Genomic DNA, 26298 nt, shown 5'->3' on the forward strand with positions numbered 1-26298 from the left:
ATCTTAAACACACAAACATCGTTATACACCCAGTCACAGAAAACAGATACCTTAATGTGTCCAAGCTGAATTATGAAATTAAAAAAATAGTTCTAATGTTTAAACATGCTAGTTTCACTGACCAAATAGCATACCATGAAATAAGAAATCGCCCTGAAAGTACATTAAACAGCAAATACACGCAGACTCCAAAAAACTGGGATCCGGAAGCAGAGAACGGAAACAACATAATCAGGTAGACGAGAAGAAAACAAAAATAAAGAAACACATTAGAATTAAAAAAAATGGACCAATATAAACCTCCCTGTACTTCAAAAGGTCAAACTTCTCTGTCATTCATGTACCTTAATGTAAGAAGTTTAAAAAGTAAAATTGAAGATATAGAATGTCTACTTAAATCCACAAATTCCAGTTTCAATATTATTCTGATGAGTGAAACATGGCTGAAAGAAGGGGAAGTAAAGTACGTAAATCTAGAAGGTTACCGGCATGAAGCATCCTGCCGCCCACAAGGAGCTGGAGGTGGAGTGTCAATATTTATCAAAGATACCATGGACTTTAATGTAATTAACAACGTGTACGACTCCGACAACAACTTCCTGTGGATACATATAAACAAACTTAATTTAAACATAGGTGTAGTGTATAAAAAGCCTAGTACTAATTATCAAGACTTTTTGGATAAACTTAGCCCCCAACTTGAAGCACACAAAAGATGTATTATTTTTGGAGATTTTAATATAAATCTACTTGACTCAAAAAATACTCAAACACGTAAGTACACAGACACAATAAGATTAAATAATTATACCATCCTGAACAAAATAAACAACAAACACGCGACACGCATTACAGATAATACTAACACAATCATTGATCATATACTCACCGACATAAAACTAGAATACTCATTAACGAACTGTGATAATTCAATATCCGACCACAATATTTTACTCCTTGATGTAATTCACACATATACTAAAAACACATCTATAAAGTCGTCCCGAAAATATACACATATTGATTTTGATAATCTAAAGAATGATATCATCCAAAATCCCTTTCATCTTAACATGAATAACGACTCGGTATTAAACTATGACAATCTTTTAAACTACCTCAAAAATAAAATTAATTATAATAGCATCACTAAAATTAACACAAAAAACAGAAATAACCCAGACTGGATAACCAAAGACCTTATAAAATTAATCAACAAAAGAAACAGATTACACCTGAAACTAAAAAAACAACCAAACAACACATTATTGAAAACAGAATTCCTAGTAGTAAGAAATAATATTACTAAGAAAAAACGAAACTTAAAAAAAAAACACTACGGTGATCTTTTTAAAAAATGCGAAAATAACAGTAAAAAAACCTGGAAGTTAATAAACAGCATTATACAGAACCAATCGAATACTTTAAATACTTTTTGTAATAAATTAATCATTAACAACGAAATAATCACAAACAACGTAGAGATATGCGACCACTTTAACAATTTCTTTTGTAACATTGGCTCCTCCTTAGCTAATAATATACACAACAAAATCACACACAATCTAGCCAATGAAATAACATTAGTGCATGATAGCATGGAATCATTATATCTTCAACCTACCACGGAATTAGAAATAAGTAAAATAATAAAATCCTTAAAACTAAATGCAAGCGCTGGTTATGATACACTCAAATGTAAGACAGTTCTAAGTCTCTCCTCAGAATTGGTTCCTATTTTATCAAAGTTAATTAATCAGTGTCTTAAAGAGGGAACTTTTCCAGATAGTTGCAAAATTGCTAAGGTAATACCGATTCACAAAGGTGGGTCAAAAACGGATACCTCAAATTACAGACCCATTTCTATCTTACCAATCTTATCTAAAATCTTTGAACGTGTAATCTACGATAGATTAAACAACTTTCTATCAAAAAAATCGTTCTTATATAAAAAACAATATGGCTTTAGGAAAAAATCAAACACACTTGCGGCAGTAAATGACTTAATCAGTAAACTTAGAAGCAGCATTGATGGTGGAAATTATATTTTATCTATACTAATTGACCTTCAAAAAGCCTTCGATACAGTAAGCCATGACATACTTCTCAAGAAACTCGAGAAAATTGGTGTGGTTGGTCCTGCTCTTAATCTATTCAAATCATATCTTAGCAACAGAAAGCAATTCGTTAGCATCAATAATCAAAATAGCAACCACCTACCAATAAACTACGGAGTTCCGCAAGGATCCATACTAGGACCACTTCTGTTCCAAATTTATGTAAATGATATCTCCCAATTAGATTTAAACGGTGATATTTTTTTATATGCAGATGATACTGCAATTTTCTACTGGGGTAAAGATTTAAACATCTTACTAGAAAATGCACAGAGTGACTTAGACAAAATTAACAGTTGGCTCCAATCAAATATATTAACAATGAATGTTAAAAAAACAGGATACATGATTTTAAGCTCAACTCGTAAAATAATTCCTCCTCATGTACCCTTAAAAATTGAAAATAACAACCTGCAAATCCTGATACAGGAGAAATATCTTGGACTGTGCATTGATAAACACCTAACTTTTAAACAGCATATTCAAGATATTAAAGATAAAATCACCCCCTTAATTAGCGTATTCAGCCGGATATCATATCTGTTACCAAATAAAATTAAAAAAGATTTATATTATAGCCTCGTACACTCACATTTAAACTACTTGGTTGAAATCTGGGGAAATACATGTGAAACATATATAAACGAACTACAGGTAACACAAAACAAAGTAATCAAAAAACTATTTCACTTCAAATCTAGAACATCAACAAAAAAATTATATATGGAAACAAAACTATTAAAATTAAGAAAATTATATGAATATAATACATGTCTTCTTATTTACAAAATAAATAATAAACTCATACATACAAATACAGAACTCATTAAAACGTCCCAAGTACACACACACTTTACACGGCAACACGATAAAATACATTTAAACACCATACATACTCATTATGGCAAGCAATCCATTGGTTACGAGGGAAGCAACATATACAATTGCCTCCCAGACGAAATTAAATATGAAAAAAGTATAGGTACATTTAAAAAAAAATTGCTCAGTTTTATGCTCAATCAACAAAACAATGAAAGTGAATAATATCAGTGTGCAATATATTTATGTGTAATATATATGTTATTTCTAGTTAAATAAGTGAAAAATGTAATTTTCTTTTATCTAGAATAAAAAAAAAAAAAAAAACCTTTAGATATATATTTATGAATATATTTAATACTGGCCACAGAGGAACAAATTTCAACATTAATATGATCATCATATTTTTTGCTAAGGAATGCATTATATGGAACAACAAATCTATTGTCGATACATATATCCCGAACAACGCGATTTTCAGAAAAAATTATCACGTCTCCTGTAATCTGGGTAGCCTGCGGAATTATTATCAGTAGCATCTTTAAATGATTTAGGGAATTTTTTAGAGCACTACCATGCAGACTGCCCTTGGATTAAGTACGCCACATGGTCCTTGAATGTTATTTTTTAAAATAATACCGTACAAAGCCGAATTTTGGGATGGGGTAGTTTTGCAGATACGGCATTATCAATATCAGAAGCTTTATACAACTTATCTTGGCTGCAAAGTGTAAACACACCACGTAGATGAGGGAGTCCTCTTTTTTGCTGTTCAATTGTATACACACAACAAATTACCTCTCCAAAAACATGTTTCTCAGTCATATCATGAATAAATTCCTTGACTTTTAGAAGGAAAACCTTGGCTACTATATCAGGCCTGTCCGCGGCCGATTGATAATGTTCCAATTCGGTTTGTATTTCTGGCCATTTGGGATTGCATGTAAAAGTTATGAATAGATCAGGACGACCAAATTTACGTACCATTGCCATTGAATCTTGATAAAGTTTATTCATATGGCGTGGTCCACCAGTAAATGAAGATGGAAGAATGACTATATTACCTGCTCTATCAGTGGCTAAATTTCTTAAATGGTCTTGCAAATCTTGGTAGCATTCCACTCTGAGGTGTCGTTGGTTTTTCCTAATGTAATCTAGGCGACCAGATTCATAAATAATGTAAGCATGAATTAAATACTGTTGAAAAAGTTTACCCGCATAATGGATTGGATTAAATATGTTTCTTCGCACTGCTAATTTACTTGCATAAAACTGCATAGCTGTTACAGTATGACGTTGAGCAGTACCGAAATCAGCATGATGCTGAAAGCCTGGGGACAACCACATTCACCTGATGGAAATAGTAGTGGGAAAACCATAGGATCTAAATGCTTTGATAAAGTTGTCACCCTTTGAAGTCCTTCAACATTTTTAGGATAAACAGCGATATCTATACCCGATGGTAAATTCCCGTCTCTGTCTGCTACGTATACCATGGCGATATCGTGAGAAATGTTTGGAGCATTGTACCTCCGTTGGTCATCAGCTGATGAACGTGTAAATAATAGACGTATATCTCTCACCTGCCCACCATCAGCCGCAATGTGTAATTCTTCTTCCTCGACAGCTTCTTTTAGTTTCTTGATGGGCATAAGGGCTTATTTGGCGTATTTCACTATCAATTATTTGCATTATATTTTAATAGCAATCGGCATTAGATGGATGAATCATACGCACTCTAACAGCCTCATCAGGATCATATACATAAAGCTTAGCATAGGAAGGTATTTCACCTCCAACTTGTGTACTTCTGGAAGTCAGATGAAAAACCTCACCAGAAATTTTTAAACAATAATAATAATGCGTTAAGTGCTGGAGGATAAGCTAAAATCTGTGGTATTATTTTTTCATTATGACAGCAAGAATGTATCATTTTTTCCTTTTTCAACTGCAAAATGAACCGCCTTGCAATGCTTGATTGTACACTCCTTTGACATGACGCCGAAATAATTCTGTTCTGGAAGCACATAATTAGGATTATTGATTAAAGCACACTTCAAGAATACACTACTTCTATTTGCTGTGGAAATCCGCCTTCTGGAATTATTGTGTTCAATTTGGTTATCTGTCATATATTCTATTCTCCTGGCACTTCGATCGCTTGGTAACTGTCCCTCTCTCATTCGAACATTCCGAAATTCGACCAATTCTGGTAAAATATCGTGCGCATTCGTTTAAGCCATGGTTATTAAATTGAAATAATAATCTGAAAATAAAATATTTCTTTTTAGCGATTCACAGGCAGTTTTTAAAACAAATTTCTAGGTTATCACGTCAATAATTCTATAATTACCTACATATTAAACATGACAGCGCATGGGGTCGGTGTTATAATATCAACAAATAATTAATTACGTATTTAGTATCGAGTGGAACTGGTTATTTTTGCAGCCGGCTTTATAATGTTGGATTTATAATTATAAATTATATTTTTTATTTATAATTATATATTTGTATATATATCTCACTTTAAAAAATCACACTGACATTGTACTTTGCATGACACTGACTGGCTATAAAAGCTGTTTACATTGATAGGAAATCGATATACGCTGACAACACTGAACAATCTGTCTTTCGCGTGAATAATGACAAACGTCAAATGCTTCAAAAATTTAATACTTAATTGTGGATAATTTTTACTGTTATGTAATTAATCCAATGGATTATGAACTTTCTAAAACATATTTTCTTCGATATTATCCAAAAATTATATGAGCAGAAACGATCTTATTGAAGAAATCTCGTATTACATGAAGCGATCCCGTTACAGTATGAAATGTATGGGGGTCTTAATTTTAAAGTCTTATTTTTTTGGATCCGGTCGCCTGCAAACCGAAATGAACCTTACGGTTGGTTAAAATTGAGGGGCAGAGTGGTCGAATTTGGTCTGCAGACCCCCTACGCGGAATTCACCCGAAACATACGATTTGAATTCGACCAATCAGAGGGCCTAGACCGTCCAGATAAATAAATATTATATATTTTACCATATATTATAAAATATTGTAACTTTTGGTTTTTTCAATGAACTTTTTTGCTAGAGCAATGATGGAGGGCTTATCTGGCAGAAAATTGAACCCTCGACGCTTGGATGGGAATCCAACGCACTGGAGCACTCGAACAACTATCGAATCTAACTACTCATACTCCTTGTTTGCCTTTGTAGCCAGGATTTTTCCTCTATCACCATTGTCGATATCTATGAAACTGATGAAGTCATATATGATTGTTTTATAATCACTTTCCAACCTTGCTCTTTTCCTCCCTACTTCTTTTAGCCTCACAACATGCCTCAAATAGGCGATTCAAGGCCAGGTGCACACGAGCGACTTTTTTAACAGCTACAGTTGATATGATCGTTTTTCTCATAACCTCCCAACCTTCCTCTTTTCCTCCCTACATCTTTCAGCTTCATAACATGACCCAGATAGGCGATGCAAGCCCAGGTGCACAAAAGCGACTTTTGTCACGGTGACAGTTGCGTCGCTGCATCAAAATCTATTGCGTTATTTGGAAGTACGCACACGCAGCGACACGAAATTAGGGCGACTTTTATTTGGATTTTATATTGATTTTGAAATAGTCACCCAACTGTCTCCGCAACCAAAGTCGGGCCTTAGTCCCTCTGGCTCCGGGCAGATGGGACTCTTGAGCGGTAATGATTTTTTTTTAAATGTCCTTTCTTTTTACTTATAAAATACTTGTCGAAGCATAACAACCAATAAAAAGCAAGCCCCCGTCAAACCTGTTATCACCACACACATTTGCACACATTTCACATTTCTATATACATACCTAAGTCTTCTGAAAAGATTTTATTCCAGGGCACTCAATTACATTTAAACAAATAAAAACCGTGATTGTTTAAAACCTTCGAGGCAAAATATTATGCAAACATCGTTATTTATATTTAAAGATAAAAACATTGGAAATAACAAAGTTTAACAACAGTATTCAATAAAAGCTTAGTAGTAAATGGGCAAACTTTGGGCTTTAATAAGAATTTATGTTTGATCATATTTTCCTCGGAAAGTTGGAAGTTGACAATAAAAGTTATTTTAAAACTTATATCTTCTATAGAGATTTGAAGTATGTATGTTCTCTGCCAGTGTCAACGTAAAAATAATTACATCAATCCAACAGCGGAATTTTAAAATCACATTGTCTGAAAAATATGATAATAATATTCACTATTATAAACGTATATGGAGTTCTTCAAAAATCAAAATCGTTTTCTTTTAATTTATACGGAAAATTAAATGAATTAATATTTTATATTTCATTAAAATGTGACCACTGTCCGTCGGTTTGGTATGCAAAAACGATAACTATGTTTTGTTCAATTGCGTTATTTAAAAAAATTGGCTAGAACATTATTTTATCCATGTTTTTTTATATACCCGTATTATTATTACATAATTAAACTATTTTATTTTTATTGAATACTTAAAAAAAAAAATTTTTGGTCATACATACTCACTTGGTATTATGCTGAGATCTACACATATTATTGTTTTACATTGTTCTTCTATGGTGATTTGATTTTCAAATTCTGATATTATATTGTATCATATTTAATTATACATAATAGGAAATTAAACATAAATTAACGCCCTCAAACTATAAGTTTCTCGGACCCGAGCATCACAGAGAATACTGAATATTGTTTTACGCCCGCAAACTATATGTTTCTCGGACCCAAGCATCACAAAGAATACAGAATACAAAGAGAGAATACTGAAGTCGAATTCTTATTGAATATTATTAACCTGCGATTTACTTTTTAATCATAACTTAAATAAATAAAAATGAATACCCAAAATAAGATAGATACTTCGCCAACGTGTTCTTACGCTGTAAATGATAATAGTGAATTGTGTCCTTGTATAATTGAATCATTAATGCGAAAAAGTTGAGTCTCGGCCATTTGGGGAAAAAAAACTTATTCTGGATACCTACTGGAAAACCTACTCACATTCTGAACATACCTTCAAGAAATAAATCGTTTCTAAGACATTTTCAAAACTCAGTTTACTCTCAAGTTTCTTGGATTTGTGGATGTGCTAAATTCTCAAAATTATTTTGCTGGCCGTGTGTTATATTTTGTAATGAAAACAATACAAATGTGTGGAGTAACATGGACCTCAGGTTTAAGTGAATGTAAACTCAGGTATGTCATAGTTTTTTTTTTCGTTTATACGAATAACACATTTGAGATATTTTGTATCTGTAATTATTGAGTTATGGAGCTTAATGGATTTATGGAGCTTAATGGATTTATGGAGATAATTTTAGACGGGACCTAATTGTATCTTGTTCGTGGGCTAGCGTCTAGTTGTGGATATTTGATATCAAGTACGTAGTATGTACGAGTATAAACATTTGATGTCCAGCATCCCTTCTACAAAAAGTCACCGACCGCCACTGATACTTATACAGATTATTTGCATGCTTTAAACTTGTTATTCGACTTCAGAAAAGAAATTTACAGTGAAATAAAAAAATACTTAAAAAACACAAACGTTTCAACTGTTGCGGTTTTTTTCATGGTTATTATCAAATACCTAGTTTATGAACTATTGAATTAAAAGAACACGCTGTAAAAGCTGTTAAAGCATAATCTATCATCGTCATAGACTAATACATCAATGATCATCGTAGATTGAAGACAAAAAATATGGGAATTAGTTGAGGATTATATTGGTAATTATTAGATTGAGTTATGAGGTCAACAAAAGTGAAGGAAAAATATTCAGGTCTCAATGGCTGAGTGGTTAAAAGCGTTGTCCCCCGTAAGACCGAGATCCTAGGTTCGATTTCCGGTTGTGACCGTTACTTTTTTTATTTTATGTGTTTTTTTCAATTTCGTGATCCGTTTAGATTTATTAGTATTATCTTCTTTTTTAATATTTATTAAAAAATATTACATTGATGGGTTATAACCTTCTAAGTTAATCCCATAAATTGAAGATAAAACTTCAAATATTTTTTAAATAAGAAATCTTGATGTCACCGGTGTCATCTCAATGCGATTGTTTTTATTGAATGAAAATCATCACATACAAAAAATTCGACTTCTACTGAAGTCTTCATACTGGACCATAGTTTGTAGTCCACCCTCCGTTTTTCTGTCTTCGTCTCATATCCTTGCGCCCCATTAGGCAATCTGTGCGTAATATTTTATGAACCGTTGGCCTTACAGTGGGACTGTGAAATGAAAGAGTACTTGTTGCGAAGTTCCCCTCTCTTGTATTAGCCCCTTTCGGGCCCCAGCGAGAGTCAGTTAGTGGGTTTAGTAGGTTAGTCGGCTGCGCATTTTGTGTCAGGGGCATGCGCTTGCACTCGTAATCCCCACCACCACCAGATTCGAGAAGTTGGTAAAAAATACTTTGCAATTGCAGTTACCTGTAACGTTTTTGCTGCGTTTCTAAGCGGCACTTTAAAACCACTTTCGACTGCACATTCCTAAAGTAATGCAATGTTAACCAACTGCAATTATTATGCTAGGTATTTGTAATCGTGAATAATATCATAATTTCTCAACCGGTTGTTTATTTATAACTGTCTATCTTTAGAGCACGTGTCCCATTTTTCAAATTGGCTTGTTATTTTCGTGTTATTTATAAACCTTGCACTCATAACGAAATAAATAATGTTTAGCCTGTAACCTATAAACGTGTTTTGAAGGTTCTGCTTCCAAAAATCAATTCCGCATCGAACATACGATTTGCGCAATAATCACATGGATATGCATACATTATATGGTATTTTTTAAAAACTTATTCTTTATAAAATCATTTTGTTTTTCTTCCAAATATGGTACTTTAATGTTAATTTCAGAGAAAGAGGAGAGAAGACAAGGAGGCTAGGCGTTACTATAAAGGTAGCAAAAGCAGATGAAGCGTCAGGAAAATTCCTCAGACATACGAGTAGATAACAGAGAAATGGGATATGTTATTAATTTCAGCTACAGATTTCAGTGGCTCGTGTTTCCCGCAGGATGTGACACGGTTTCGCCTTGGGAAGAAAGTTATTTCAGAGATAGTTTTCCATGGAAAGTAATGCGTCACTAAAGTGGTTGACATTTGGAGATGAATCTCGTACAAGCGATGTAAGACGGGTTCAAGCGCCTCTGCAAATAAACAATATTTTGGCCCATTTATTTTTGTCGGAATTGGCCGTTGTCCATTTTGAATTATTCAGGCCAAGCAGCCGAGAGTTATATCAAGACGTGATATGAAGAATGTGATACGTGATGATAGTTGTAATTTTCTTAATTCTTCAGCTCATCTTACTTTCAAATTTAGATGTTTTGTCAGCGGATGAGAGACTCTTGCGCCATGAATAAGATATTTTTGTTTACATTTATTTTTGTTTTCGTTTCATGTGATTCATTAGTGCTGGGCTGTTTTCATAACGTCGCCAATTTGTTACGTTTCCATCTGCATAGTGGTAGACTGGGTACGTAGATACGTTGTAGGCTGAACGTTTCACTTTTTCTGACTATAACGTCAGTAAAAACTGAAACTGCCATTTAAACATAAATCATAAACATTTATTTTTATTTTATTAATACAAGACTTAGAGGGTACATATGGTTTTTGTGATATTTCACCCTCCATGCTAGGGATGACCCTGTGTTATGGAGGGTGAATTTTACAGTTCTTGAGAGAATAAAATTAATTAAAACAATAAGTATACATAGAAGATCTACAATCGTAATGGTTATTAAAAAAAAATAAAAATTTAAAGACGCACAAGCGCGTAAAGATGCTTACTCCCCATTTTCTTGTTTATCATTTTTACCAATTAGGTACGTTTACCAATTGAAAAGCAATATTGATATCATCTTTATATTACGCTCTTTTTTGTTATCGTTCATTGAGCTGATGAAATTTTGCTATTTAACTTCCAAACATGTTATTCTGTTATTCACCAATATTATCTTAAGTGCCTTCTAACTCATGAACACGGACTTCTGTCTATTGTCTGTAGTTTGCATGTGGCAAAATTAGATAGAAATCTTTTACTGGTGTGATTTTATTGATCCAACAAATTTAGTTATTAATCATTCAACATGCCTTTGACTTGTTTTTCACCGAATTTCCTATCTCCTCCATATCAAAGGTGATTGACCTCGCCACGGGAGTCGCGTGTGCTCTATTAGTAGATCTGATTGATTTTTTTGAAAACAAAAATCGATTTTGTTTTTGTGACTCATTATTGTATTTTCGTCGCCTACATCTCAATATTATTTTATTTACTTCTTATAACAAAGGAAGTGTACCTCTTGGGTGCGAGAAAAAAATCAGACATTATTCGATTATTGCTGGCTAGTTTTTTTTTTACAGGCTTCGACCAAGTTTTTATTACTCTTTTTTTACTGAACCATTGAAAAATATGAAACCAACAATTTTTTTTTACGATTATACCATGAATATTTCAATTCTCTGTGTCTCGTAATAATGGTAATGTCGTTGCTAAACATATACCTAAATATATTTCGTTTGCGTTTACCTACAACAATGACGCCAGAATTCATTGTTCTAGAGTTTTGGATGCTTCCAATTTCCTTCTTTGGGTAAATTTAAGATATATATTTTTTCCTTCGCTGCTCATCTCACTAGAGAATTCATGTGACAAAATAATCATATTTAATTAAATAATAAAATAACATAATACTTACACAGATTATAACGAATATTGGGTTTCTATTTATGAAAAAAAGCTACGATATGGGTTATCCAAAATCACCACTCTCAGCTAGGATGGAATTTTGACTAATTTCTTGAATATATCTACCTTCATTATAAAATCTACATTTACTTCATATTTTACCCCATGATAAGTGGAATAATGATTTTCAAGAAATCACCTTAAAGGCCCTGTAATGAATGTATAGTTATATAAACATTATATATTTTAGATTCCTGCTGTAATGCATAAATATTATATTAACATAGATTGAAATATTTTCTTAGATTTTATATTATACTAGCTGACCCGGCAAACGTTGTTTTGCCATATAAATTATTTCTTATCAATATTTTGGTTCTTAAATAAAAAAAAAATAATGAATGCACTGCGTTGTGATACATAATAAATGCCGAATGAAATGTCAAAATGACGCGACGCTTCTCGTGAATGACTTGTGCATGTGTGGATGAAAGTTCGACGAGGCGGTCGTAGCGCCATCTGTCATTCAAGAACATAAATAATTTCGTTCTCTTTTGAATTTGAATGACGGTTAAATTTGTTCATACAAAAATACTAAAATTGCGATTAAAAAATAGGAGGATGGGGGTAGGAGGGTGAAAATTTGGGGTTATAGGTATTTTTTTATGCCAAATAAAAAAATATTTTGTCAAAAAAACTATAATTTTTTTTCTGGAAAGGGACACCCTAATCACCTAGCGGTATGAGATATACTTAACGACCTATTCTCATACCTAACAATTATACATAAAAAAATTCATAAAAATAGGTCAAGCCGTTTCGGAGGAGTACGACCACAAACTCCGTGACACGAAATTTTTTAACAATTATTTTATAAGCAATAATTATTAGCCAGAAACACTCATCCACATTGAAAAATCTCCTGATAAAATCAGGATATTTTTCAATGTGGATGAGTGTTTCAGGCTAATAATTATTGCTTATAAAATAATTGTTACCCTTTGTGCTATTCATAAAAAAAATCTTGTCTTAAACATTAGTTTACCAAAAAATAATAACGAGATTTTTATTTTATTTATTTATTTTATTTTATTAATACAAGATTTAGAGGGTACATATGGTTTTTGTGATATTTCACCCTCTATGCTAGGGATGACCCTGTGTTTTTTTATTTTTTTTTTATGTGATACCTCACAAGAGCGTCCCTGCCTGTGCAGTGTTATGGCGGGTGAATTTTACAGTTTGAACAGAATCTATAAATTACTATGATATGAAAAAGAAGAGTAATAAAAATGATGAAGAGCTAGTTAGGGTTGCAAGAAGAGAATGGAGAAGTTAGAGAATTATAAGAAGATTATAAGAATTACTCAAATTATTAGTAAATAGATCAGACTAATTATTTATTTACATACTATACCGCTAAGTTAGGGAATAAGGATTATGTTATGTTATGTATTATATGTTTATTATGTATTATATGATTATGTATCATGTGTTATAATAAGTTATGTTTTGTCTGAAAGGTGATTAAATTGATAGAGTGTAGAATGAATGATTTAAATGAATAGATTTATTATAAAAATAGAATATTTCTATATTTTAACTATTTAAGGTAGTATTATAGGTTAACATTATATATTAACATATTACAATTTATGACATGTTTAAGTTTTGTTTTAGCCAAAATACGTTTTTACAATTTAGTAATAAGAACAGAATGAAAAAAAATGTGAAAGACGCAATAATAAAGATATAAAATAATATATTATATTTATGTTGGACATAACTGCCTCACGGGCGATCCTGTATCGAGTTAGATTTTTTTAGCAAAATTAATGAATACGCTTATCTAAGTTTTACCCTTTGGCGGTTCTTCAAAGGGGGAAGGTGGGGTCTGTCCCCGCCAGATATTCCCGAAACCTCTTTGAAACATTGTTTTCACCAAAATGAATTAATCCTTTAAACATTAAAGTAAATAACATTTGCAAAAATATAATTATTTCGCATTTTTCAAGCTCGAAATGACTGACGTCCCCCCCCCGCGACCTTGATTGTAGTTTACAATAATAAACAACACACTACTTGAGCTTAGCTGAGCATTGGCCATGCGCAGTGCGCTCTGCGCAGTCAATGGACGTCACCGTGCTTTTTCGCTTAAAATCCGTATTTAGTGGATTTGGATTGGTTCCTTAAGAATTTCGCCCTACTGCGCATGCGCTATTGTATGTGAATCTCATCGAGTTCAGGGACAGGCTATAAAATCCCCTTGCAAGCATTGGACGGCTTGCTAGTTTCGAGCGGAAATCGCACATGTCAAATAAGATATCGCGTTATTTTTATTATTCTGTATTATAAATTGGGATAATTTTAGAGAGATATTTTAATGATTTTGTGTTTAGATAGCTGATTAGGCACATGACTTTCCGTGAATATTTTTGATTGAAAAATATTACCTATACATTCTTCGGGTAGTTAGATTTCGATACATTTAAAAACGATTCGGTCCCCACCATCAAAGAAGTGCTTGAACTGCCACTGGGTATACCAATACATGTAATATAATATATCTGATAGTAATAACACAAAACATGTTATGGGTGCTGCAAGCTTCGAAAGTTTCATGTGGGGACCCATCAAATGCACATAACAAATTTTAAGCTCCTTAGTTGAGAAATGTTCTCTATGTACTCTGGGATAATTGCTCCAGATATATTTACAAAGGCCTGTCAATCCATTCAATTAACTTTTCCCGCTCCCAAAGTGCCGAGGGGCGAGGGCCCATGCGCCATGCGTCTCGCGTGTGAAACAAACCCGATATAATTTTCGACTAGAGACTAAAGACAGCTAATTAAGTGTTATCCTCACTAGTTATTAACAGACAATGCTTCAGCCGTGACATCAAACAGCCTTTAGAGCTTTTGGCCTTCTTGTGTTTGCTCGGTACAATTATAGTATTATGTCTAATTAACTCATTTAGCTGCCTATTTCACGGATCCCCGGGTTTCTGATTAACAATATTTATATAAGAAAGGCTACGCTCTACCGTTATCATAAAGGAAATTCATTATTTTTTAACAGCCTGTGGCTCCTTGTTAATCATAAAAAATAATCTACCAAAAAGAGGTTTGCATTTTTAATAATTTTTCTTGCCCCCTTTCAAAATATGCTATTTTTTGCAATTAAAAAAATATACATGTAAAAAAACTTTTCATGATTGTGGGTTGAAGGTAGAGCCTGATGCTAAAATTAATTATTCGACCCATATTAAAGTTAGTCGATAAGGTTGTACAAAAATTAACAACCCACTTCTTGACCAAAGTTATCGGAACTGAATAAAAACCTTGATTGTTTTTTTTATTTATTTTAATAATTGCATACATTTATCATTGATTTGACTAAATATAACAATGGCTCGGCTTGTAGGTGTCTCATGAATCCTACGCATAGTTAAATAGCCTCGCCGAAATAGAACGTCACATAATTATATCTCGGTGATTTTCCTCTTGGCTAGGTGTTGCGGTGATGACAAACAGTTGGTTTGTTATTTAGGAATCCAACCCACGTGCTTTTGTGCTCTTGGTTTCTATAACAGTTCCCTGCGCTTTGGTATGTGTACTTTTGGCGGACTTGTACGTACCCACTGATCACAGCACAATGCATGACCTGCCTAAATTTAACGCCAACAACAGATTGATTGCAGATTACTATTCTAATGTGTGTTTGGCTTCCGCGTTAAAGGATACATCTTTAACACTATCCAAAAAAATAATAATAATATGATTGACTATCATTTCAGTTTAGAGTATTTTAATCTGGTTAAATTAACTAGTTAAAAGACAGTCATCCAGAGGTAGACCAAAGAACTCCTGGATGACCCAATGCTCCAAAATCCTACAAAGAAACGGCCTAGATGAAAGCGACACTCAGAACCGAAGAAGCTATAACCTGAGAACGAGAAGAGCCGACCCCAACAGTCTACCTAGGCAATGAGTTGGGATAGTGCTAGGAAGAAGAAGAATCTGGTTAAATTAACTCCAATTCAAGACTCTGTTCTTGTAGAGATGCCTAATTGATAACAAACTTATGGACTTATATATTCATTTTCCAACACGCTGTTTATTTGTAGAATTTGACGAAAACAAGGACAGCACGTCAATTGTCTTACGTCAAGAACGAAAAAAGGCAGTCGTATGAATTTCAAATTGTGTCTAAATAAACAATCTAAAAATTAAGTGCGTGGTAGAGTTTGTTGTAACATTGCGGAGTTTCGTAATGCATCATGTGAACCGAGCGCAGATCACCGAGTGCAGCGCAAATAGTTTCCAAGCTAGAACAACTTAATAAAAAACGACCGAAGAACTATCATAGTCATCGCTCGCAACGTTATGAAAATTGTTCGGTTTGAACAAGTGCCAAGGGGCTCGGGCAATTTCTGTGTCGTTCCAACGCCGCTTTACTGGCGCCGGTATTCTGAATGGCAAGATCTATTTGGGGCTTGGATCATATGGCTGGTCCATACGATCCGTCTGAGGTGTAAATAAACCATCGGCTATCGGCTGACTCACTCGCCTCTCGCCTCGCGCTCGTTGGTATAATACTGCTGGGAAACCTGGGATTGAGTATACTCTCCGTGTCCACGGGAGACCGATTCACTTGGTGACTGGTGTTGGTATGTCGTCGGCTGCCGGCAGTCAGCAATGACAGACAGCATCAGACTGACGTTGGGATATACTGCGACTAATCTCAATTTCTCTTTAGTATTATATTATTTCACGCATCACTCTGACTGCAGAATGCACGCAGGCTAACACGCATTGTTTTATAATATTGAATCGCTATTTCCACGACATTCCATTTTAGATTTCCGCAAAAATGTATTTAAAATAATATAATTTCATGCGTTGGTAATTCTTCTTCTTTCGTATGGTGGGGGGGGTCAGAGGGGAAAATCTAGGTAAGTGAGCCAGTCTAGGGCCTCAGGCGTCGCACTGTTGACCTCATAGATCCCGCTGGGGAATGAATGCAGCGGGCATTCCTTGACCACATGTTCGGTGGTCTTCACCACACCGCATTCAAACATCGCTGACCCTTTAAGGCCCCACCTGTGTATCATATGAGCATAGCTCCTGTTGGAGGACCTTGTCTTATTGATGGCGGACTAGAGTTTACGAGGCAGTGAGAATTCAGGCTGTCTCTCAGTGGGGTCGCGCACGAGATGAGGATTACTCGCGTCGGCCGATTGCCACTTAAGTTTCCACCTATCTTCTAGAGTGAGAGGTATTCGGAGGAGTCTCTCTCCTTCCATCCAGAAGGGTTTTCGGAACCTCAAGCTGCATGCAGGGTGCAGGGTGAGAGACGGCGAAGGTATTGCGGTTTTTTCAGCGCCTTCTTGTATTCCCCCAGTGTTGCAATCTCTCGCCCCATATTTGGTGGGGTTATATTTGCTAGTACGGGGAGCGTTGGTAATATTGTACAGTGACTAATGTACCAATATTAAAACATGATTATAAGGCTCAACATGATTCAACATCAACATCAATCCCATGAAAATCGATCAATAATTTGATACGGAGATGTTTGCTTCCACTGAATAGATATTCCAAAGATATTATAAAAATAGATTCTAATAGAAATGCATTCTACGTAAATTTGATTGGAAACCGATATCGCCACTGACTTAGATCGAGATACCCAATCAACACTGCGCACTCTATCTCTCTTACATATCGTATATCGTAATTCCGTTTGATTTTGAATTTGTATTGAGCGACCTTGTCACTTACCTCAAACTGCCAAGTATTTATTGCGTCATTTTTTACGCGCTTTGTTCTTTATCATTTCTTATTGGAATTGTTTTGATTTAATCAAAAGATACGATATAATACATCATTACCGAAATACCGTTCAATCGACGCAGCATTAATTTAGTTTTTCCCTATTCAAAACAAAATTGTTTTGTAATAAACATTCATCAAATTTTATGACAGAAAATCACTGCAGTGTTGGACAAAAACCCGGTTATGTAAATACATGATTATTAGACCGTTGTCTCTCGGCGCATTAATAATATCGGAATGTATACACACAGCTCACAGTCTACGTAATGTATGTTATGATGATTTTTTTATTGTTCGTAAAAAACCTGCTTCGACAAGTGAAATTGTCTAAACATCAATAAATAAATTCATACGTTGTGAAAGAATCGCGCGATCGAATCATAATTCGATCCCTCAAGAGATTATTTGGCCTCCAAAAGATTTAGTTTTAATTTTTATTTATGCATTACAAACATTTAAAATATAATTTACTATAAATAAACATATATTATATATAGCAGCTGTCATTTTTTGCAAACATGAGTGGGCAAATAAAGCTCGGTTTCAGATCTTTCCCGATGAATTTCGTGGGCAACGGACAGCAGTTTTAGATTTTCGTCGCTAGATGGCAACGCTTTCGCGTTTAGCCGAGTTTTCCAGCTTTATGATATTATCAGACTGGTGTATTCATTTCCTGTTTGTGCACTACGGAATTTTTCTCTTGGGCCGCTTGATGGGATGATGAGTACTTGGTAAGTACTAAAAGTAGTGGTGATTAACATCATGTGGTACATGGCCGCGCCGTACTGGTCCGATGATGCGATGGTGCGGTGATGTGATGATGCATCACGCGGCCGATCATGCAAGGCGACGCGACGGACCGCTTAGAGGACCGCGCCGAACGACAAACAAACAACAAGCCATGCTGATTTGTTTTTATCGCGTTTCAGGAATATGTCATTAGCTCGGACACAATTATTGAGATTCATTATCATTAATAAATGACTTGAATTCACGTGTTGGTCCCGTGACACTTGACATAGTCAAGCATTAGCACATTAGCGCATTCATCACAATATTAGGTTTTCTAGTATAGAATGATGATACTTAAATTAATTGTTATTTTTACCGTACAACTGATGTGTTCGTATGTTGCTTTGCTTATAGGAAAATAATAAAAATTTCCGCGGCAAAGGTTGAAATTCGTGTCTGTTGGGCGAGAGATCTCGAATTCTGAATCTAAACCATTTTAATAAATATTATTTTTTTCATTAATGTATTTGGGAGACCAACGCTGAGATGAATATAAAGTATAATAAATTCACACGAATTTTACAATTTATTGATTTCAACTTGGGTAGATATAATAGTTTTTTTTATTAAATGCACAAACACATCACAACACTTTACAAATGTATATATTTCGAGACTGATTGCGAAAAAATGATAATTTTTTTAACGAAACTGCCCAACTCAATTGAGAAATTATTTATCGTGTTTGAGTTTATATCAGGGAATGTATTTATTTAAAAAAAGAAGAAAAACAATTAGAAGAGGTACCTACTTAAAAAGTTGTGTAAATGGGGATATATGTAGGGGATGGAGGGGAGGGTTGGAGTACAATAATATAGTTTTTTTTAAACTTGAAATTAAAGTTAATATAATAGTGGTAGTACGAGATGTGTATCTGAAGTTATACAGGAACGAAAGTTGGCCTGTTTTACTACGGGTGTGGTGCAGAGTTAAAAGTGTATGTAGTGTGTATTGAAGTTTTGCTTAGAATTATTGTTGCACAAAATTCTTACACAATATCCTATCTTAAGGTTAAACTCGATGTTCGTTATGATCTACGTACTCATAGATGGCGTTAATTTAATTATTTAATTAAAATACACTTCTTGCAAGTTATGCTTTAAAATATTAAGACGAATTATTTGTTTGCGCCCGTACATACGCAATATGAATACGAATAAGTATGAAAAATGTCTCTTAAAAAACCCAATTCTTTCAAAGAAGGCATAGAAATACAATATTGGATTGAATCATCGGTACAATATTGTATTTGCATTCGGTAATGTCATCCAATTTCTGAGAAATGCGTATGTATCCGCGTGTGTATTGAGTGCATTCTCATCGACAACATCTGCCGAGTTTCAGTTCCATCGGATTTCGGGAAGTAGGTTAATTTTCCAAGATTTGCATATTTTTATTACCGAAAATAAAAGGGAAACTAAATTATAAATTAAAAAAAAAGATAAATAAAAAAATTGAAACTTATTGACCGTAAAAATAAAATAGTAAATATCTTTTAAACATTTAACTATAAGATGCATTATTAGATGGTTTTAACTTTCACCACATTTGCCATTAAAGATTCTCATCAATATTTAAAAGATCTGTATATATGTTTTGTCAATCGTGAATTATCTTTTACCAACGAAATGTCTTCAGAAAAATCACGCACGCTCACTAAGTATGTTAGTAAACTTGCCTAATTAAACATCCAGCTGATTTGCATTCACTTTCTGTGAGTTTGCGACACGTCTGACCTTTATTGAAACATAACATATTATTGTGTTTTCTCTAAACTTGTTCGACATTGGATATAATTAGATACACCACGGCTATATTTAGTCTTATCGGGTTATGCCATGCTCGTTGACCCGTGCTACCTTCAAAATTAATGTGTTATTATGAAAGGAATGTAATAATTGTTTACCCATTCGTATAATTTCGACAGAAATCTAATCAATTTAGGAATCCAATAATATTATCTCCCCCGCTATTATTATATACATGCTCGCAAATTCCCTTAACTTGATTTTGTATCTTTTAAGGCGAAGCTTAGTGCTAAATCACTATTTTGATTAATATTTATAACGAATTGGAGTACATTATGAATACCAAAAAATATGCTATAGTTAAATTGAAGGTTTTCATATCGTTTCCCTTAGTAGAATACAAATAAAATATTAATTAAAAAATATAAATTTTAACTACCAAAAAACATATTTTTTTTTTTTCAATAGAAATGTATGAACGCGTAAAGGAAACAAATTTTAAAAATACTGTATTATAGCTATGATTATATGTGACAGTTTCTCTTGATTAACTTTTTTGATTTCTCATAAAATTATCTACAAATAAATAAAAACAATTTTGTGCTTGAAATCTAACGTTTCTAGACTCCATTTGTCAAACGATTTCAATGCCTATTACCTATATTCGTGACAATATAAGGCATTCCAAGAATATACACATTTTTGGCTTGTAGCTTCCTCTTAAGATACACTAATTAAAATTGCTCGATAACAATAAGTCCTTCATATTTTTTGATGTGAATAACATCCGATTCTACAATCATAATTCAACTGAGGTGTTAAACTACTATTAAAAATCGTTTTCTGATTGCCATCTATCAGATAATTACATAAGATTTTAATCGGTGGACTCTTTTATATTTCTAGAAGTTTTTTGCAGAGTCCTTAAATGTAATAAGTTCACAAATCAGATATTTTTGGAGTTTTTGACATACAACATACTTTAAATAGTTATTCTCTCACACATTTATTTATCGGGAAACAATATTTGACAGTGTAAAGAAAAAGATCAGCAATAAGATGCTTAACTAGTTCAGGTTTTTCAGAGTTCGCGGAACATATAATTAATAAAGATCATACTTTTAACTGTGATATAGAAATTAAAGTCCTACAAAAAATGGAATAGGTTAAAGACTGAACAATTTAGAAGCTTTGGAAATAAAAGAATTGTTAAATTCAAAGGTTGAAATCATTAAAACCAATTAAATTTAACTGTCAGCCCAATTCTAAGTATGTTCCTCATTACTTCCCTTATCCCACGTTCCCCTCCCCCACCTCTCTCCCGAAACTGACGCACTGTCCCACTCTAATATACTGTCTCTTTCTTTTTTGGTAATATGTGTACTTATCTACTTAATAGCATCGTTTTTATAACAGTCCTGATGATGGTACGGAGGTATCGAAACCGGTAGATTTTTTTTTTTTTTTTAATATTTACTCCACACAGGAGGCCCTGAAGAAAATAATTTCCCTCAGGGCCTATGTCATCTTTGGGGATGCTGTGTGGAGGGTCTTTTTGTGGAGAGGAAGGAGTGAACATGGGTCTTGAAGAGTCCCATGTTGTAGGAGGGAGGAAACACAGAGGCCGGCAGTTCGTTCCACAGCCGAGCTGTTGAACTTAAGAACGAATCGTAGAAGCGACCCGTTCTCATGTGACAAGTGTCAACTGTGTACAAATGTTGGGCGCGCGTTTGGCGTGTATCCCGACTACGCACCGGTGCCGAAGGGATCAATGACGCTAGTTCCTCAGAGCATTTTCCATTGTAATACCGATAGAACAAGGACAGCATACCTACCTGACGCCTGTGCTCTAAAGATTGCAGTCCGTTTGTTAAGATTGGGGAATCTATCAAACGGACCGCCCGTTTCTGCACAGAGTCAAGGGTTTTTTTCAGGTATTTTGGGGCTCCAGACCAGAGATGGCTGCCAAATTCGACAGTAGGGCGCACTTGCGATTTGTACAGGGTGAGCAGTTGTGTACTATTAAAGTATCTGCGGGCCCTGTACAGTACGCCCAGCTTCTGAGAGGCCAACATTACTCTGGCTTCGATGGAGCCCCCGTACCTGAGCTGGTCACTTATAGTTACACCAAGCATATCAATGGAAGGCCTGTTCGGAAGATTGCTTCCGTTGAAGGAGACTAGATTATCATTTGGATCCCTTTTAGACGTAATCAGACAGGATTGGGTCTTTGAAACATTAAATTCGACGAGATTATTTTTACCCCAGGAGGAAATACTCTCGAGATAACCGTCCATTCTCTGCTTCAAAGCCCTCCGAGCCGTTGGAGTTTGTGTGCCCTTTGGGGGCTTATCAAACAAAAAGCTATCATGAACTGTACTGTCATCCGCGTAACAATGAATCGGATGTAACAATAATCAACAATAAAATATATCAATTAAGTGACTTGAAACCAAATATTATGGTTTCATTTATTTAAAATGTGTCACAAGTGTCATTGTGTCAAGTCACAATGTGTTTGCTTCTTTTGAAAAATAGAAAGAATATAGTATAACAGAATAGTAAATAGATATGAATATGAGTGAAGCAATGATTGTGTACCAAACATTGGCGGTTTTCTCTAAAGAGCTTTTATGCACTAAACTCCCATGAAAAATTTAAGATTAGAAGACAAACCTGTATTACAATTTTACCACACTATAAACAGCACGTTTTTTAAATTCCATGCTAAAAAGGCCATCCGTTTAAATAATACTGCCTAAGAGCGAGTCCAAAATGAATCCCATATGTGCGTTATGAATTCAGCACTTTCTGTCCTAAAAAAGAAGTTCATACCAAAAACACTAGTGGCGCCAGAGTATTAGACATGCAAACCTTTGGAATCTACTAGCTGCCCCGGTGGGCAGCGAATATGAGAATTGATAACATCAATTTTTTACAGAATAATATTTAGCAAGAAACAACATTTTTTTTTATCTGTGATTATCGTGCTTTAAGTTGTTGTATAATGGGGGGTTTAGGATTGGAATAAACATACACCATTAGAGGCAATATTTTCTGGTTTCAGTGACATTCTGGGGAAATTTTGGTTAATTCTCCTTTGGTCCCTTTTAAATTCCGATTGAATACCCATCGAGAAGGTCGCGAATCGCCACTGGTACCAAGACAGCTGATCCCTGAAAAAATTACGTGGAGATTAGTTAGTTGTAGCAGAAAACAACTATTACACTACACACGAGTTTCCGGGATAAATTTAGTTTGTATGTTATAATGTTTTCTTTGATATGTATAAATAAATTTAATCAAATTTAAATTATTGCTATATGTTGCTGAAATTTCAGGCACATCATTATCTCGTGCAACCCATTGAATAGTTTTCATTGTGACGTCATTGTACAACAACATATGACGTCAAACGTGAATTGGTTGCAACGCAAAGGTGTTATCATCCGACATAATATTATTGGAGATAATAATAGTAATGACTTGTTATTTGGGTAGGCACGGGTATCATATTGCTTGCTGTTTTATTTATTTAACACAAGACATCATCGAATGCCAATTTGCTAATACGAGTACATTCAATGTTTATAGGACTATTAAATGTGACTTGTGAAAATAGCGAAATTAGTTTGTAAAATCTGCGTTGTCAATGTTTTGATGTAGTAAATATTTGTTCGAGTCGGGTTTTTGAACTATCCTTTTGGGTTCAAAGACTACACGCGTGTATAAAATATTGCTTATACCTTTTTGTTTCAACAGTATTGTGTACCCACTTCCCTCAGACATGTTATATGTTTATTTTTATTTGATAAACGACTTTACATGTTTTAAAATTTTTTATTGGATAATTACACAAACTGAAATACAGATCATATATCGGTATAGAAATTCACATTAAATTGAATTAAAGCTACGGTATTTTGTTATTTTTCATTTTTGCATAGGCTCTTCCTGATTCCGAGAGGCGTGCGACGCATACGCTAGACAAGCTAATAGAAATTGTCGTGATTTGTTTTTATTAGGTATTATGCCGTGTTGCGCTTCCTCCTTCTTTAGCCAACGTTTATGACAGCGTGACAGCGTCCATCATCAGGGCAGACGTTTAGGTGTTCCTCAGCAATATATTTTACATTGGATAAAATAATTACAATATATAAGCATTTATCGAACGCAACAGAATAAAATGTTTTGTCGAAAAATAGGGATTTTCTTTTTATGCCCGACGTTTTTTTATTCGTTTTCTTATTATATACATTCAATTGTTAATATTTGTTTGGTCAAAATCTAAAATCTCCGAAAGTTCTTAACTGATTTCTTTGAAATTTCGACACAATGTTGCATTCAAATTCGAGTTGCGTGTAAATTGGTAAAAACGTACTTTTTTTAAAAAGAAAAAACAACGCCATCTGTTGAACTTAAAAGCACGCGCTATTGCTACTCTATCTGCACAGACAAACTGATCCACAGCACAGCGTGGCGGGGCACAGCTAGTACATAATATTTTATTAAGGCCCATGTGTTCATCATGTACTATCAAAGAAATAACTTTCATGAGTTATAAACATAAACTATTCATTATTAATTATTATCATAGTTAAGTATAACTAAATTTTATGTGTACACTTTGAGTGCACAACACCGGAGGTCAAGGAATTTCTAGCACCGTAAGGGAAGGGTTCAAACTTAATATAAATTCTCAATAATTTATCGTCGAGGAAGATAGATGTTTACTACACTTATTGTTTATTTACTATATTTGATCGAAAATCGTTATTATTTCGATATAATAAATCTAATAATACATTCGTGTGATAAACATCGTGTAGGTACTTCCTATCTATGTAAAATTGACATAAGTACGCCATTACTCAACCAAATATGTTACCATCGAATATGTTTATATTTTCAATATTTGAAATTATCCATCTCTTCAATGATTTAGAATTACTACCCTGCTTTCCCTGAGATTTGGATTGAAATAAACACTCCAAAGTCTTATTTTTTGACAGTTAATGCTATATTTGAAAGATCTATTTCTCATGATGGAAATGGTTATGCAATTATCTGGATTTTATATACCTACAACCGACAATATAAGCGGTCGAAGCCGCTAGTGAAAGAAAAATTTTAAGCCTCGATCTTTAAATTCTAACAGCTTTCACTGCTTCAGACAAACACATTTCAGCTTTAGAGGGTATGTTACCTTGATTGGATAAGGGCTTCTTACGTACATTTGATGAAACAATTAAAATTGTATAAAACCATTCCCTTACTCAACAACCTTCTTTGAAACAAACGTAAGTCCCACCCCACACCCATCAGTTAGCAGTCCCACCCCAAACCTCCCAATAAATTATTATTGCCTCATTCTCTGCCAGTTTGTTTACGATCGTCTTTATGTGTCACAAAGTCACATTGCACCCAACGTGAACTCCTATTCACCCTCTATAATTCATACCTCTCCGTCCCAATATTCTGGCGATTGTTTTGTTTACAAATTCTTTTTCCTGCTTTATCAAATGTAAACAAGTCTCAACAAGAATAAAAATATGTTTTATGACATTAATATAATATATAGTACAGCGTATTATCAATAAAACAAAAATTTCCCCCAGAAGGGCGGCATTTCACATAATTTATTTCTTATAAAAAATATGGATTAATTGAATAAAACTTGTTTTTTTTATTTATTTATTAATAATAATTGGTATAGGAAAAACTAAACAGAATTAAGCCCTACAACATCGATATAATCGTAATGTGTAAATAATATGGATACACGGGCGAAGAGGATAAGCTAAAATACAGGTGTGATTCCCTTTCTAAGAAACTAATCAAGCTAAACTACAGTTAGTTAGTTAGATCCAAGAAGAGCCCAGAAGAGCCAAGAAGGTCCTGTAAGAAAATGCAAGAAGAGCCAAGAAAAGACAAGACGTGCCCAGAAAGAGACAATACGGGCCCGAGAAGGGTCGAGAAGTAGGAAGAAGGTGCAATAAGAGCTAAGGCGAGCCAAGAAGACGCAATAAAAGCCAGAAAGAGACAATACGATCCCAAGAAGGGTCGAGAAGTAGGAAGAAAGTAGAAGAATAAGAGCTAAGGCGAGCCAAGAAGACGCAAGAAAAGCCAAAAAGAGACAATACGATCCTAAGAAGGGTCGAGAAGTAGGAAGAAAGTAGAAGAATAAGAGCTAAGGCGAGCCAAGAAGACACAAGGAGAGCCAAGAAGAAACGAGAAGAGACAAGA

This window comes from Hesperophylax consimilis, chromosome 7 (assembly GCF_061612785.1).
Source record: "Hesperophylax consimilis isolate HC1 chromosome 7, BYU_Hcon_1.0, whole genome shotgun sequence".
In the NCBI taxonomy this organism is placed as follows: domain Eukaryota; kingdom Metazoa; phylum Arthropoda; class Insecta; order Trichoptera; family Limnephilidae; genus Hesperophylax; species Hesperophylax consimilis.